This window comes from Hippoglossus hippoglossus, chromosome 22 (assembly GCF_009819705.1).
Source record: "Hippoglossus hippoglossus isolate fHipHip1 chromosome 22, fHipHip1.pri, whole genome shotgun sequence".
NCBI lineage: Eukaryota > Metazoa > Chordata > Actinopteri > Pleuronectiformes > Pleuronectidae > Hippoglossus > Hippoglossus hippoglossus.
In genome coordinates, this window is record NC_047172.1 from 16324613 (window position 1) to 16341518 (window position 16906).

At 42.0% G+C, this 16906-nt stretch overlaps 1 protein-coding gene across 16 annotated transcripts in view; it reads right to left on the bottom strand.

Moving 5' to 3' along the window:
* Positions 1-16906, bottom strand: part of dlgap2a (discs, large (Drosophila) homolog-associated protein 2a) — a 172102-nt gene that overhangs the window by 119148 nt on the left and 36048 nt on the right. For 2 of the 16 annotated variants that reach the window (XM_034575575.1, XM_034575574.1), the window contains exon 1: positions 2470-2841. The exons of the other annotated variants lie outside the window; for them this stretch is intronic. The gene's annotated coding sequence lies outside the window, so the exon portion shown is untranslated. Of the gene's footprint in view, positions 1-2469; positions 2842-16906 lie in introns of those variants that run through there. 16 annotated transcript variants of the gene reach the window in all.

Consider the following 16906-nt stretch of genomic DNA (forward strand, 5'->3'; position numbering starts at 1 on the left):
GTGATAAATTATGTAACAGTTTCTCCTTTCTCTATAGAGAGGTATTGAGGGCAATATCATTTTTATGTTGTTGTTTTTGGCCATTGGCTAAATTAGATCTACAATCTAATTTGTTCATTATTACATTTTTATAGCCCAAAAAATGTGGCGAAATAGATGCTACATATATAAAAATCTGGAAAATAGCTTGTCCGTCCGTTGCATTTATCTGTACCACTCATCCTTTGAGGGTCACACAACACAACCAAATACTCACAACACAACACAACACTCACATCTCTAGTGTATCACAGAGTGTACAACCAAAGGATTCACGCTTACATTCACACCGAAGGTCAATGTAGCGTCTCTAATTAACCTAACCTACCTAGAGAAAACCCACACAGACACAGGGAGAACATGGAAACTCCACACAGAAAGACTCCAGTGGGAACCTGTCCTCCACAGCCTCACCCCCCTTAATTGTTTACATCTAGTCCTCCAAACTCTTACGTGTGTTCACGATTGTCCTCTATAGAGTCACGTACAAATTCATGAACACCTCCTCCTTCCATTTGCATTAACTATGAGCTATGCTTCCTGAGTGTGAGACACGGATTGAAGGGGACCACTTCATCACCGCAGTGACACTTGTCCTTGGTTCTATAATTATTTCTTTAGTATTGCAGGAAGACATGTTATAACACATGCATGTTAACATAAGAGCGGCTAAAGAAGCACCTGTGCTCTGCAGGAATACACCCAGCTATGTGTGACACAGCGACCTGTCGCAAAAACACTTCAGCAGATGGTTTCTGTCACTGTGACTTGAACCAGGATTCCCATTGCTCTGCCTTACATACACTTATTGCAGTATAGCACTGTGCCTAATACTACAGCAGCAGTCTACTGTAATGACGTAACAGTACAGTATTAGGCACAGAATTGTACTGTTTACATGTAGGGGGAAGCCCCATTGAAAACGAAGGCCCTCTAATTCCAATTAATGAGCTTCACTAGGGAAAGACAGATGAGCCACAACATGTGCTGGGGATTGATTATCACTATGTTCATTATATGGCAGATGCTGAAATCGTTTTTCAACTAATACCTAGAGACCTGATCCTTCAGCATAGCGGCATCAGTTTTTCTAGTACGGCAATCACAACGCCACACACAGGCATCAATTCCCATCAGATAGGTCCGCCCGCACCTGCAAAAACACCACACCGCCGTGCTGGAAGTTACTTCAGATTACGAGCATCTGTTCAAATAGCAGGGACTGATAGATGAAGAGGCTCTCTAACCAAGCCTACGCTGTCTGTGGCTGAGTAACACTTTGGAGAGAGAGAATCTGTCTGCAGTGCAGCAGTGGACATGAACGTCCAGAGCATCTCCTCCAAACTGGCTGCAGTGGCTCTGTGCTTCGCCAAGCGGGTTGATTTACACCAGGGGTGGTGAGAACCCCCGAGCCTGGGTTGTAAATCGTCACCGAGTCACCACCCACAGAGGAACGCCAGGCATTACCTCATGAAGAGACGCCACTGTACTGTAGAGGAGTGTTTCCCCAAAAGTGATTGTGTGTGTGTGTGTGTGTGTGTGTGTGTGTGCTGCTGAGGTCTTAGCCCACGACCACATTCAAGTGGATGGGAGCCAGCAAATAATAGTGCTTGAGAGGGAAACACACACACAACAGAGGAAACATATGTCAACACACGTGCACTTTCTTTCTCCTTGACCGCACACTAAAAGCACTTCATTCACAAAACACAAAAATGACGCACAAGCCGCCCACGCAGCGCTCTTCCCCTCCATGAGTTTACATTACATGCATACAGCTGCCCACACACCCACATGCACGCGCTCACACACACACACACACATGCGCGGGTGAGCGTGCGCCCTCGACCGTGCACGCACAGAATTTCCTTGTTATCATCCATGCTGTGCGGCACTCCATACGCACAACATCTCCAAAGGGTTTCCCCCAAACAAAAAGGTAACATTTATAATGCTGCACTTTTTTTTTTATACCCACCCACTGGCCCACCCCAGGGCACACACTCTGAGCGACTCCAATACACGTTAATACATCCACTACCACTCCCTGATGCCCAATTACAGATTGGATCGTGGACGACAGTGTGTGGAACATGCAAATCGTGCACAGTACAAGAGGGTAAACACAGCTGATCCGGCCTCAATATTTGAAAAGAGATGATTTTCAAGTTGCTGCAGTGGAGCAGAATTCATTGCAGAGCTCTTTGGAAAATATGATGGAATCACAGAGTTGGCACATACATACACATATGCCGTATCCATAACATACTCTATAATAGACCACACAATCTCAGCCAAAATACCATCCCCTCATTAGAACATGTTACTCCCACACCCTGAGGGGGAAATAAGCCATTGATGCTCCTCAGTCACCTTTTACATCAAAATGCAGAATAAGACCAAACAGATCAAGCCAGAGGAAGAACTTACCTGGAACAGAGTCTAAACGCAGGAGGCATCTAAGAGCACGAGCATCTCTGTCACCCGGAGACAGTGGAGCATCACACAGTCATGTGTGCAGGAGATGTTGGATTAAACACTTCCTGAGCTCTTTCCCTCTCTCCCTCTTCTATCCTATGACTTTTCCCTCACATTTATCCAGACCCCTCTGATGGTGCGGTGGCAAAGGAACGAGGGGCAGAACAGGGGGGAGAGCAGGAGGGTGGGAAAACGACAGTGAGATGCTCAGATCTCCTCCACGGAGACGAGTTGTGAGCGCACGGTGAGGACCATCCACTGCAGCAGAGCAGAGCAGTGCACAGTGAGAGAGGGAGAGGAGAGGGGAGAGAGGAGAGGCAGGATAAACAGGCATTTGCTGCTGGATCCAACAGCATGGCTCGAGCAAAAACCTGGGGACTGGAGTCTGGATCCTGGACTCAACACTTGGAGAGTGATGAAGAGAAGAGGAGCAAGAGGTAATGAGAGGCTGCAGTGAGCAGGAGTTTCCCCACTATCTCAGCGCCATTCCTCTCTTGCACGACACATAATACACCATCATTCTCCAGCTTCTTCTGTTTCCTTATCTACTCTGTCACTGTGGATAAACTATTAAACTTACTTCATATCAAGAGCTCCTTCCAAGTAGGTTTTCTTTCTATGATGCCGTCAAGGATTTTTCACTGTCTGCCTTTCTCTTTCTTGTGCCGTCTCAGCCTATGTATGACACGCTGCAAACTGTTTTAGAATTTAACGTAGAAGAGATAACGACGGTGGCCCTGAGAGCTCAACTCACTACAATTTAAGATAGATGCAACACATGCAAATAGAATCACATCATCAATTTGACTACACATGCAGTACAAATACAAAACACACTGCAAATACTCCCAAAACACGAAATACTCACAACACTACCAAATACTCACAACACAACTGAAATGTTTTAGGGGACACTAAAAAGTGATGAACATGGCTGAGACACACTTGTTGTTGACATGTAGGGTTGCCAGGTCAGAGGTTTTCCCTTCTTTTAGAGTGTTGCAGTGGGTTGAATTCTTTGTGCCCGGGTTGAATACAAATGAAATAATTTATTTACACCACCCAAATCCTAAACAGACTGTAGTCCAAATCAACACACACACACACACACACACACACACACACACACACACACACACACACACACACACACACACACACACACACACACACACACACACACACACACACACACACACACACACACACACACACACACACACACACACACACACACACACACACACACACACACACACACACACAGTGATGCAGGTAAAGTGATTGACTTGAGTGCTCGTTAGTTTATTGTTCAGAAAAAGTTAAAGGTCGATTAGAACTTGTGAAAACAACTTCTCATCTGTTTGATCCAGCTAATTATAAAGCATGTTATATTGAACGCCAACATGAAGTGAGCCTGTTTCTCATTTAATTAAGTGTATTTCACCAGATTATTTGAATCGGCAGGCTTAAGTGTCACGTTTATCCCTTTTTAGTGTCCCCTTTTGGGTTGTGAGTAATTATAATAATAATGACTTTATAGGGCACTTTTCAAAATCCACGTTATAAAGTGCTTTACGAGGGCAGCAGGTCATAAAATCACGAGCACAGCAAACATTTTAGAATCACAATATTAAAAGATGGTATTCATTTAAAAGAACGCTGAAAGAGATACAATTATTTTAAATGGAAAAAAAAAAATTCTGGTAAAATGAGGAAAGGCTCTCCGATAAAAGTATGTTTTAACAAGGGATTTAAAAGAGATCACTGACTCAGCTGACCTGATTTCCTCAGGCAGATAGTTCAAGTGTTTTGGAGCCCTCACAGCAAATGCTCCCCTTTAGTTTTTAATCTAGTAATTGGAAAACAGAGAAGACCTCTGCCCGAGGGTCTCAATGTACGTGTATATGTATCTGGGAGAAAAGCCATGGAGAGCTTTAAAAGTAATCCGTAAAATCTCAAAATCAATCCTAAAACATACAGGGAGCCACTGTAAAGACACTAAAACAGGAGTGATGTGGTCATGGCTTTTGTTTCTGGTTCTAAGCCTGGCAGCAGAGTTCTGTACAGTCTGGAGTCGATCAATAGCTTTTTGTGTTAGGGAAGTAAAGAGGCTGGTACAATAGTCAAGGCATGATGAAATAAAAGCATGTAAAATCCTCTCAGTGTCTTTGAAAGTTAAAATTTATCAAAGCTTTTAGTTGTGACATAATTATTTGTGATGTGTTGTATGGGAGTGTTGGTTTTCTATTTGCCTCCATTTGCACGTGTTGTATCTATTTAGATGTGGTCTTTAAAGTTGTACTGCTTTGAGCTCTCAGGGCCACCGTAGATATCAGATATCAAAAGTGTAGTACTCCAAAGGGAATTCTTGTACATTTAGGTCACAGTGTTGGTCAAATGATCCACATGGTGCATAAAAACTAGGCAGACGAGTGGGAATCCATATTTAAAGCACATCAGATTCTGAAGGGGAATACTCTCCAGCAATGTGGCACATGCAGTTATCTATCAATCTCTCTTATGAAGCAATTGGGCAGCCTGGCTGAAGTGCCTCTTGCTTGCCGTGACAGGGGAGCAGGCTTTTAGTTGGAAGTCCTTCGGCCCCAGCAGGGCTCAAGGTCGCTTGGCAGAGCTGCTCGCCGTCAGCCCAAATCCTTCAATAATTAACAGTGGCAGACACGACACGAGCAGCTGTCAATCCAGATCTATAGTCTCGGGCCAGGGGAGCCGGCTATAGCAAACCGCCGCGCGTTCTAACAGTGCTCGACCAGGTATAGAGAGGGGATTTATGATCTCAGTGAAAAAAATTCATCCACCCCTTCACTGGAAAGGTGGGTAAATGTGTAACCCTGATACTGGTCCCTGCCTTGATTAAGGGGAAAAATGAAGGTGAATGAGACACGAGAAAGAAGGGGTGGGCTGTCTGGGTTTATAATGACAATGTGGCTCAGACCAGAATGGTTTCTTGGGTTATTCCCGGTGGGATGATGTTTTCGCAGCATTATTTTCACCGTCTGTTATGAATCACTGTCCAATTTCATCAAAATCGTCCAATTTAATTCACTATGAATGTATAATTTTAGTTTGATGCCCCATTTTAGCATTATTGAAAAGCCCCACAGAAATAATGTTTCATCACCAAAAAATATTATTATTATTACCACAATTGGTTGGAAATGGGTAATTCATGAAACCCCGCCCCTGGGCAGAAATTGTCCAATCATACCATAGCAACCAGGCGAAGGCACAGCAAATCTCCAACTTTTCTACATGCCAAACATCCAAGGGTTAGGTTAGATTGGATATAATTTGAATTAGATGCCAATTTATAATACTGTGCTTTAACATCAGGGCCAAGCATAGACTGTACATGAAGAGGACAAGATGACAGTTCTCCACAAGTGAAGCCAATGTATCTCCACTGCCGCCTGTTGGCTGGCTGCAGTAAGGGACGTAAACACTACATCCCCCATGTTAGCAGAGGGGACATGCATGGACCAACTAAAAAGTGAAAGTATGCTTTCAATACAAAGATGATTTCTGTCATTTTAGGTAGTTTTTAATCACACTGATGTGCTGTATGTAAGTTTGGTTTTAATCCAATACAATTGAAGTAAATGTCGACCACTGCTTCAAATGTAAAAAAACAACAGAAAAATATATGAAATGCCTCCATACTGCTCCTGTGGCGTCATCCAAGTGTCCGTAAGCCCCAACATTTAAATCTGACTCGAAATAGCGTCATTTACACCATGTTTTTAGCCTAAATGTCCTCTGTGGTCCTCAGCTCGGAGCCGTGTCTGTGCACACACACTGCACAAGCTCGCAACGCTGTTTACCCCTGAAACTCCCAAAGTGTTTTGTGGACTATTTTCTTTACCCACTTACTGCACTTTACCCACAATGCCATTCAAATTGTGGTAATTAAATGTAAAAATGTTTTGCACATTTTGTTGGTATTTTCACTGCGTATTTTGTGGAATTTAACTGTAAGAATACAGCAAAGGTTAACAGTGTAGGTGCAGTTGAAGTATTATGTGTCTGATTTCTTCTACATAAAGAGACCATGATTTTCAAATGTAAAAGTTTTATACTTGTGAACTAAACAGAGCTCTGCCGGTCAAGGACTCTAATGCTTATTTCCCATTGGGTCCTAAACTTATAAGCCTCTGGGAGCCTGAGAATTTTTTTAATTGGTGTATTTGCCCTGGCCGTTTGGGAGACAGATCTGTTCCTTTACCTTGTATTTAGTTTATCTGCTTAACAAAAATACTTTCTCAAGATTCATATCAAATTAAATTCCTCAGAGATTCAAATGATAATCATTTTAAAAATATATATTTCATGCAATAGAAAACCTCTCGCTAAAGGAGCTTCACAAAACGAGCATAACGCAGCTGCTCAGTCTGATCTGCACAGTCACATCAAATCACAAAACACACTTTCAAATTGTCTGAGTAATCTTATATTAGCCCAGCCTCTCAGTTATCTTCTTGTTCACCATGACCTTCACCACCTTCTTATATTCTTCCAATTCTCTACTGTTTACTCTTCTCTTACTCTCCTTTCATCTTCTACTCTACCCTCTTGTTCTCGATCCCTCTTCTCATCTCTTTTTCTCAGGTAAGATCATTTTCCGAGCTTCACACATGCTCATCATACAATACCTCTTCTCTCCTGTGCCGGGTGTGTTCTCAGTCGACTGGAAAAAAGCGAGCCTTCCTCTTTGTGTAAAACAAATCTCATTTCATAAAAATATTCATTTCACGGGTCGCTGTCCCATACAAACCAATATCCACGTGGGGAAAGGCTTTAAGCATTATTCCCCTCTTTATTCAAATTGGAAACAGCGGAATGGGGCTGTGCCAGAGATATCAGCCTCCTGCTGTACGTGGTTTGTCCTTGTAATGAGAATGCAGTCGCAGCTATCTATTCATTCCAGTCATTCACTATCCGGCCTTATCGTCGCTCTCAAATGGCTGTGGCCGGACAACATGTGTAAAAGACACATCTCACATGTCTTGTTGTGGCGGACTGATGTGCTCTGGGCTCCTTGTCATCGTTGAATGATGCACGTACCAAATCCCACAGGAACCACTGTTGAGTGTGGGGACCTAATGGAAGAGAGCTAACAGAACTTTCTCATTCAAAGTGTGTCAGCATTACAAGAAACACACAGTGAGCACTTAGAATCCAAATCTTTTCCTGGTTTTTACAGAATCCACGTCTCAGATTAACAAAAAATATTGTTTATATTTGTGGTTAGTGTAAAATACTAATTCCTTTCCAACAAATTCAATTCACACACACACCATAGATACAGTACGGAACAGTTTAAAGCAGTATCAACAGAGTTAGAAATAAAAATATAAAAAATCCTGAACCGAGGAACAAAGGGTGGCAATGCTTTTAAACTTTGATACACGTCTTCCAGCTGATCATTTGCTGCTCCACCATCTCTGCTGGAGGGAGATGGTGACACAAATGCAGAAGGTTACAGGTATAAGCTTTGACAAAATGTTGCAAAGCAAATTCAGCATTGTACAATTTAGAAATGGGGGATATGTGTTTAAACCTGACTAACATACTGAAGGCCTGCTTAGAGCCTCTGGGATAAAATGATGCTATGTTTTGCTTGTTAACATTAACCACAGACTACATATATAAGGATTGAGATTTTTCAGTCTGGATCAAAGTGGTGGGCGGACTAAATGAATGGCTCTGCCTTAATGGTTAATGGGATGCATCTATATAGGGCCGTGCACTTTTTCTAATCTATCGACCACTCAGAAGTGCTCAGAATGTATATGTCATTCTCCCATGGATCCATACACTGATGAGAAATTAGGAGTTCATTCTTGTGCTCAAGGAGAGTCCAACACTTGAAACTGTGAAAGTAGAGAAATGAACCAGGAACCTTCCAATTGTACAAAACCTCTTGAGACATACAGCCCTTGGAGACAAGTGTTCAACACTAATGCAGCAGACGCAGAAATAGCCTTTTCGTCACCCTTCCAAAGCTTGAATCCAACATTTTCCATTATACAATTTGATGGTGTCTTTCATGAGACCATTAGACATTGTGATAGTGGGGGCTGCATTGTACTGTATACAGTGATGCGTCTGTGAGGCCATCAAAGACATTGCCACACGTGGACGGTAAAAGCCTTTTCACTAATATTACCTATGAGAGAAATTGACGACAAACGCCACTGTTGAGATTCCTTCCTCACGTCCTATGGTCGTATCGCTTTTACTATTGTCTACACTGCACCCCCCCCCCCCCCCCCCCCCCCCCCTAATCTCTGGTGGTACTGCTCTGTTTCATCCATATCTTTAAGCTTTCAGAAGACGTGCACATATGGACAAAATAAATACAGAGTACGGATATTAGACTCCTTACATTTCAAAAAGCACTGGCTCTCTTTTACACATGTCTTGTCTCTAAGCCTATGCTGTTGTACCTAAGTAATGAGAACACTTGTATAATTTCGTTAGACCTGACAAATGTCTTCCATGGGACAGCATTCAGATGTTTCCAGACACTGAGTTGTGTTGACAGTGGCTATAAATTGACCATGATGTCATGTAAACACAGTGACGTGCCAACTGAAGTAGGTTTTTACCCGGATTCACCTCTTTAGACGAATACAGCACTAAACATGCACCAGTTTGTCGGGAACACAATTAGAAACCTAGATGTCATCAAGCAGCAATGTCCAACATCCAAAACTAACCAAGCCTCACACACGTTCATCACTCTGACGCACATGTTTACTCCAGTGGTGGTATAGTAGTGCGCTTTACCTGCACACTGTCAAAACTGCTAAACCACTGTGACATTAAATGCATCCAAGAGGAAATGTCTAAGTCTATCAGACAAATCAAATCTAGAGTTAATTTAATACTGCGTCTGTATTCCTGGCATATCTGGCTCTGCTTGCAGTCGGGATAATGGATCTCCTAGTTTATCTGCTCCCTCTGATCTCATTTGCTCTTACGTTTTTGTTTGTGGTTTGTGTGTGTGTGTGTGTGTGTGTGTGTGTGTGTGTGTGTGTGTGTGTGTGTGTGTGTGTGTGTGTGTGTGTGTAACCATTATGTAACCACTGAACCCACTGCTGAAGTTGTTCAAGGTGATATCGCCCACATTATTCACAAGGATTTCTCACACAGACAAACCTCACAGACCGATAATACGTCTGCATTACAGTGGGGTGCATCGATCCACTTCTCAGCTGGCTATGTCACGTCGGAGGAATAAAGCAGCTGCAGAGCGTTTGAATCATTCACAGCAGTTTTAAAAAAAATACAGGAAGGTGCCGGCGCTGTCTGGAGGGGTCTGCTCCATCCACACCATCCCCGGGCTATGAGAAGGGTGAACTGCAAAGAGTAGCCAACAACAGCACATTTATTTGTTAATGTCGCTGCTTCATTCATATCGGGCACTGACTGGGTCAACACAGGGCTTGATGAATGACGCCTCCTCAGGCCCTGTAAGAAAAACAACGTGCTGAGTAGGCCAAGTCGTTCTGTTTGCGGTTTAGGAAAGCACCAGAAATGACTCTGAGCAGGTGATTACTCGGCTGCATTAAGCAGCGTGATGGATGTTCCCGAAGGTAATAACACACACAACAAAGACAAATGTGTGAGCGAAGGCACCCCGACTGCAAGCGCATAATAAACAGGTAAAACACACATATAAAACACGCAGATATGCAAATCTGATGTTACGAGGTGGAAACTAATGGCTGAGCAATTTGAAAAGTGTTTTAATGTTTCTTACATGTTGCCTCTCGGTCTCTCTCCTCTCCACCTCAGTTTACTTAATGAGACTGATACAGATGCGTTTCAATCTTCTCAGCTTGCAAAGCAAAATTGAAAGCAAAATGTTCCTTCTTGTGTTTGGTCGTGCATGAGTAAAAACAGAGATGACTGACATGTCCAATTACATTTCCCCACATGAAGGCAAACAGTAAATTAGTGATGAACAGCGTTTAGCCCAGGAATAGGTGATCAGAGCCGGACATCCAATTTGAGGCCGGCATCTCGTGCAGTTTGTGGTGAGCTGCCACTGTAGAGTCCTGACTCAGCAGGTCACTGTGTGGCAGCAGAAAGGAGAACTTCAGCACTTTGTCTATGATTCATCTAAATCATTAGGTCTTGAAAGACCCAGTGGTAGAGGGCAAATGTTTACGGCCAGGAGACGTAGAAGGTGTAAATCAGGGCTTGTGGCTGCAAACCCCCGTTCCCCTGTGGCACCATCAGAAGTATGATAAACGTCAGCACATTCGCGGGAAAGTTTGGCATTCAACTGACACTTTACTGCTGAGGTCACGCCAGTTAATCTTCTCAGAGAAAACGATGACACGAAATGAAACAATAAAGGCAAGCGTGCAGCACTGTCTTGTTATTCTTATGGTTGCATTAGCTGTGTTTCTGTTTTCTCAACAGCTCTCTCCGAGTCAAACATTATGCAGAGGCTGAAGCGCGACTGTCAGGTTGGTCCACTTGCCCTCTAGGCTGCTAGAGACATCGATGCCATTTACAAAACTTTGAAAAACACATTTGTCATTCTGGGCCCTGGAATAAAAAATGGTCATTTTGTTGAAATGCATGTGATTTGACATCACTGACATTTTATTCATCACCAGAGACTGAAACAGACTTGTTTCTTTCTCTTTTTTTCAATAACTGTAGACATTCTGAACTGCTGTTGAACAGTGTTTGCCAATGCCATGTTCCACAATGTGGTTTTCTGCATGTTATTACCTCATATCCTCATTTCCTGCCATCACTTCACTGATTCTGAAGGCATATCATAAATGTATTCTTTTAAGAAACTGAACTGAGGGCCAATATATCCTTTTAAAAGTAAAAGTTACTGACGTCAGAATTATAATAGCATTAGCCAGTGAAATTTACCTCAGTCTGAATGCTTGTTTTCATTATAGTCTCACTCTCATAGTGTTCATATCTTTGTAACTCTGAATTTTGAATTTTCACAGTGTGCAGGAAATTAGAATACAAATTGCACAAGATGGTAAAGTTAATATATACAACAAATCACAAATGCACTGATGAAAAACATTAACGTAGACACAAGTTTTCCATACGAGGAATTATGTGACATAACGCTCAACACACCATTTTACTGCCCAATAAGGAGTGGGGCTGCTGTTTGAATCACTATGAATCACACTCACGCAATTTGAACGTGGAATATTTAACATTTTCAGGTAAAGATGGCTCCTACCATCTAGAGACGGCGGTAATGTTTACATACAAATTAAAATAGTGGTCCAGATGGTGTAAACATAATATTAAGCCATGGTAATGTCAAGCAGCTGTCAGAAACATAGTGTATACACCACACACACGCAGCCATGCCAATTCCATTTGCAGCTCCTCCAAAGTCTTCAAAAGGCCACTTTGTCATCTGTAGGTCTGGAAGCCCAAAATGAGAATTTTCAATGACACCGCGGCACCAATTACTTTCCCCCCTAATCGGACACAAACCTTGGGAAGGACGGCTGTAATGGTGACAGAAACCTCTGTCACGAAGGTGCTATTCTGTTCCTGGAAAGGGTGACAGATACAAATGATTTGGCGGGGTACAAAGTGGAGAGCGAAAAGGGAAATGAGACGCATTACAGAGTGAGCAATGGTGATTATTACACTGCCCCAAGATGTGGTAGTATTTGTGGACCCAAAGCTGGATTTAATGAAAAGAAGTCACGGGATGAAGAAGAATTGTGCTTACACTGAAATTCAATATCACTTCATGTTCACAAGATGGGCTCCGGAGCAGCACTGCAGAGATTGTAATGAGTATGAACTATCTCATTCGGATAGGGAGAGCACTACGGAGCTCAATAAAGGACCAATCAGGGAGATTATGCACATGGAGACTTGCTATTATCGGTCTGAATAATTTCCACAGTGGTCTCAAGTCTGTAATACCAAACATCCCCCATGAAATGAACTGAATGAATTACAACAATGATATTCAGAATCTGGGTCACTGTGAACCCCAAATGCTAATCAAAAGAGTCACAGAACTCAGGTACTGACAGTTTGCTAAACCCCACCCCCGAACAGTGATTGTCCAATGAGTAGCAAACCTAATTGGGCGTGTCAAACTTTAGATTGACACGCCCTTCACGTTGACATATTTTACAGGAGACAGTAGTTAGAGGAGAGTTTGGTAGTGGTTTGTGTTTTTACCTTTTCCAAATGCAAACATGCAAGGAATGGTTTAAACAAGATGTTCATATGCTTTAATGTTATCTGCAAAAGCTAGCATGTCAGGCTAATGAGCTACCTGCGCCTTAATCCAACACAACTTCCAAGGTGGTAAATATCATACTCTTTTGTGGGATAAACCTTACTTTACAAAAGAAGCTCTGTTCACACTTAGTATTTGAAACTACAAACAGTAAAGGAGCACACGCGCATTGGAGGCTTTGATGAAAACGATGCTCATTCACTTTGAATGACGTCACGTTGTCAAACCATTGCAGTTCTCAGACACCAACCAATCAAATTGTGCTAAAACAAATACTCAAGTGCAGGTGCTAGCCAATCAAATCATGTCTGATAACAAAGGTCAAAATGAGCCTGGAGAGAGCAGGCAGCCCCAGTTGGTGAACCTGGAATGAGTTTTGTGAAGTATTTGATGAGTAATTTATAAAATGTCTAAATAAAATAACAGCCTGATCTTGAAGTTTTCCAGGACATAATTCGGGCTGTAACACCCCAAAGCAATTATAAAACAATACCGTTGCATGAATCATAAGGTGAGGATGCAGCTTTAAACTCAGTGTGAAGTCATACAAATATAGTTAAGACCTCATTCACAACCTCCAAAAGGTCAGCCGCAGACAGTGTGTTAAGCTACCCGTGGAGCTAACACTAGCTTAATTAGCAAACTTGCTAGGGTGAGGAAGTGTCCCAATAAAATCGTAGTAAAAATACTGCATGAGGTTACACAACTCTACCAAAATATGTTAACTGTTGGTAGAAGAGGGCAGGTCTCTCAGGCAATACGGGTACAAAAACAAGCGATTTAAGCTGCATCTGTTCTCACCTGTTTGCATTTAACAAGATGAAAGATTCCTATCAGAGCAGTAATTAATTTCTTGTGATTAACATGTGACTCACACTCATTTTCACAGTCCCTCTTGCAGAAAATGCTGCCTCCACATGTTCAACCCTGCACCTGGTGCCGCGACTCGAAGACAGATTAGGGGTCGTCTGTCGATGCTTACTGAAGAAAATTAAAACAAAGTGTGCTCCCGTTAAATTAGCTTGACCCACTGCGGCGGAACTGTGCACATATGTGGCGTCTGTGCGGTCGGCTCCCTTCAACGCCCTTTGAAAGACAAAAACAAGGCAGCCACACGCCAGCTGGCACGACGGCAACGGTGGGACACTCTCACAAACACACATGTTTTTTCCATGTGGCAGATTTATGTTGATATGATGTGTATCTGTGTTAGTGTTGTTTATAGAATGTATTTCCCTTTTAGCTTCTGTCGAGGGAAATGAACTCCCTTGAGTTAAAAAAACGAGGGTTTCCATCGTAGGCCGTGGTCTAGTCTACACTGAGCAACAAGAGTCTGTGCTGTGACGTGCAGAAACATCCCTCCTCCTATCATCATTTTAAATCTTGTGTATATTTGCCTACTTATTGGATATTACCAGCAGCGCGGCACATGCTGACACAGGGATCATGCTGGTTAACATGAAACAGTGGGTTATCTGATCTGACACTCTGCGAGGGCTCAGAGTTTGCAAATACACAGCGATAGAGATGCAGCGCACATTTTGTTGTAGGCAAGCATGGTTGAGTCAAACTGAGGTTGTGAATAACATCTCGAAACGACAAGCAGGCTAAATAAATGTTTTCCCTTTGTAAATAAGTGTAAGAAACGGAGGTAAATCAAATATTTAAAAAAACAGACATCACATACAGCTTGCAAATGGGTTCTAAATGCCTGGCTCAGTGGTGAATTCCTCTTCATCATTAGAAGCACAACAGATTGCGAGGACGTCAACCAGCATCAGAGCACAAATGCATATTCTAGCAGACTTTTGTGCCTTTTTGCTTTGAAACACACGAGTCTATTTCAGAGGGATGTACTATATTGCTACAGCTTTGTAAATAACCTCAGGGGCTTTCCTAAAAAGTTTTGATTGTAATTGCTGCCGAGTCGCAGAGTCTCAAAGTCTCCAGGCAAGACGAAAACGAAGTCATCAAGCATCTAGGAGACTTATTTGGTATTTAGAGTACACAACAGCAATAATAGCTGAGGGGAGCTAATTTATTGTGATTCTGGGTTTGACAGTGATGGAGTAGTAGCCCACTACAGTATTATACAACTAAAAGTGCATGTGCACAGAGCACGGTCAAAACTTAGACGAAAAGAGGGAACACTAGCAAGTTTCAAACCCCTTCTCTTTTCTTTCGTTCCTCTTTCTTATATAAAGATGCAGGACATGACTGCTCCCGAAAGCGAGGCCAGTTCATATCCAGGGTAGTTTAGCTTTGTTTCTGGACAGCGTGAAGGAGTTAAGATGCGTTTTCCATCTTTATATTCAGTCTATGTACTATACAACTACAAGTAAGTGTGCACTTACTAAGTCCAAACATAGAAAACTAGAGAAAAGAATATAAGGATGTAAGGATGACGTAACATGTTCTTCCACTGCTGTCAGTAGCTGAGCTGAGAAAGAATCTGAGGGTTTTGCCCGAGAGGGGGAAAAGGGATAGAAGAGACAACAAGAGACAGAAAATTTGTTTGGGTGGGTGACAAGGATGATAAATGTGATTTATAGTGTGCGGTTGTGTCAGCCACTGCTGGATACAAAAAAGGGGGGAGAAGTCATATAAAGTTCTTTCATAAGATGACGGAAACAATTAGTCCACTTGTGGAAATGTGGAAAAGTAGAAACTCTGATCAAATAAATGATCAAATACTTTGTGATTATCTGACACATAGTTAAAATACAAGCTCTATGTCCATGTATAAACTCATTATCCTCTATCCACTGTTTTATCCACTGATGCATGACAGCACCTGTTTGTTTCTAGACAGGCTAGAATCTCAAGAGAAAAGAAAGGAAGACGAGGAACTGAATATCACCACAGCCACTGTTCATCCATTATTCAGCGTGCTCAGAGTTTGTCACTGCTCGTCTTTGAAATTCTGCTTATTTCTCAAAGTGTAGGGTACCTTTAATATTCCCTCTCTACACCCCAGGGAAAGAAAATAAAGTCGAAAACAGCAAACAAAGCTGTCATTAGAATATGTTACACACAAGACTCATGCTGATAACACTCTGCGTCCTCTGTACGATTCCAACTTTGGGTAAAAATCTCCCCATACCCACCATCACTGATTCCTCAGCTATTCAACTGCATCACAGCATGGAAGATGTTTGTGCATTTTCCGACAAAAACTCATAACAGATCATAAACATATGTTTAGAGGTAGACATCATTCTGTGCTCACGAGACAACAACCTCTTTGGTGTTTTGTGCCTTAAATATTTTGTGTTTAAAGCTTTTATTACTTTACTAGTTTTAAGGGTTTGGTTATAAATATCACAGGTTTTTGTATCTACTAAAACTTGGTAATTAAATATTCTGGAACGCCCTATATCTGTGATATATACATAGAGTAATTAAGAAATAGCTGTAAATACAATGCAAAACATGTATTTTGACTGGAATTCAATTTGATAAACCTGAAACCAGTTGGAAGGTGAGGGGTGGCTGAGAGAAGAAAAATATCTATCTATCTATTTACCTTTCAAGCAATATTTTAGTTCCATTGTAGAAAGAACACAAATACGGGTTCAGCTCCTGAATGAGTAAAAATCTTTTCAAAATCCTTTGTTCGACGCTTTCATTTCCGAAACACTGAGACATGATGTAAATGTCAAAGCAACAATGGAAGTGCTTTAAACTTGTAGCCTACTGTATATTCAAAGTCTGTTATTATCATTATTATTGTGATTAGTAAGTGTCAGAAATCTACTTTGCTCCCTACAGACGGAACTGTTATACAGTAAGTGCCTATTGTATGCAGAGAAGTGATTGACTGAATGAGAGGTTGATTTTGAACAGCCATTGTTTCCAGATACTCTTTGAAGGCCTATTCCACAGCAGATATTTTAATATGTAGGTAAATAAGAAGTATATGACTAATAAAATGAATGATGGCTTCATTTAGCTGCTTCTACTTCAGGGTGATGCAGTGAGCCACAAGGTGCCAGTCAACAGGTCCCTATAGATATACATCTGTGGTCCTACAATGACTGAAGCCATTTTCAGACATGAACTCTCAAAGGGTCAATGCAGCCGGAGATTCTCTGAGTCAGA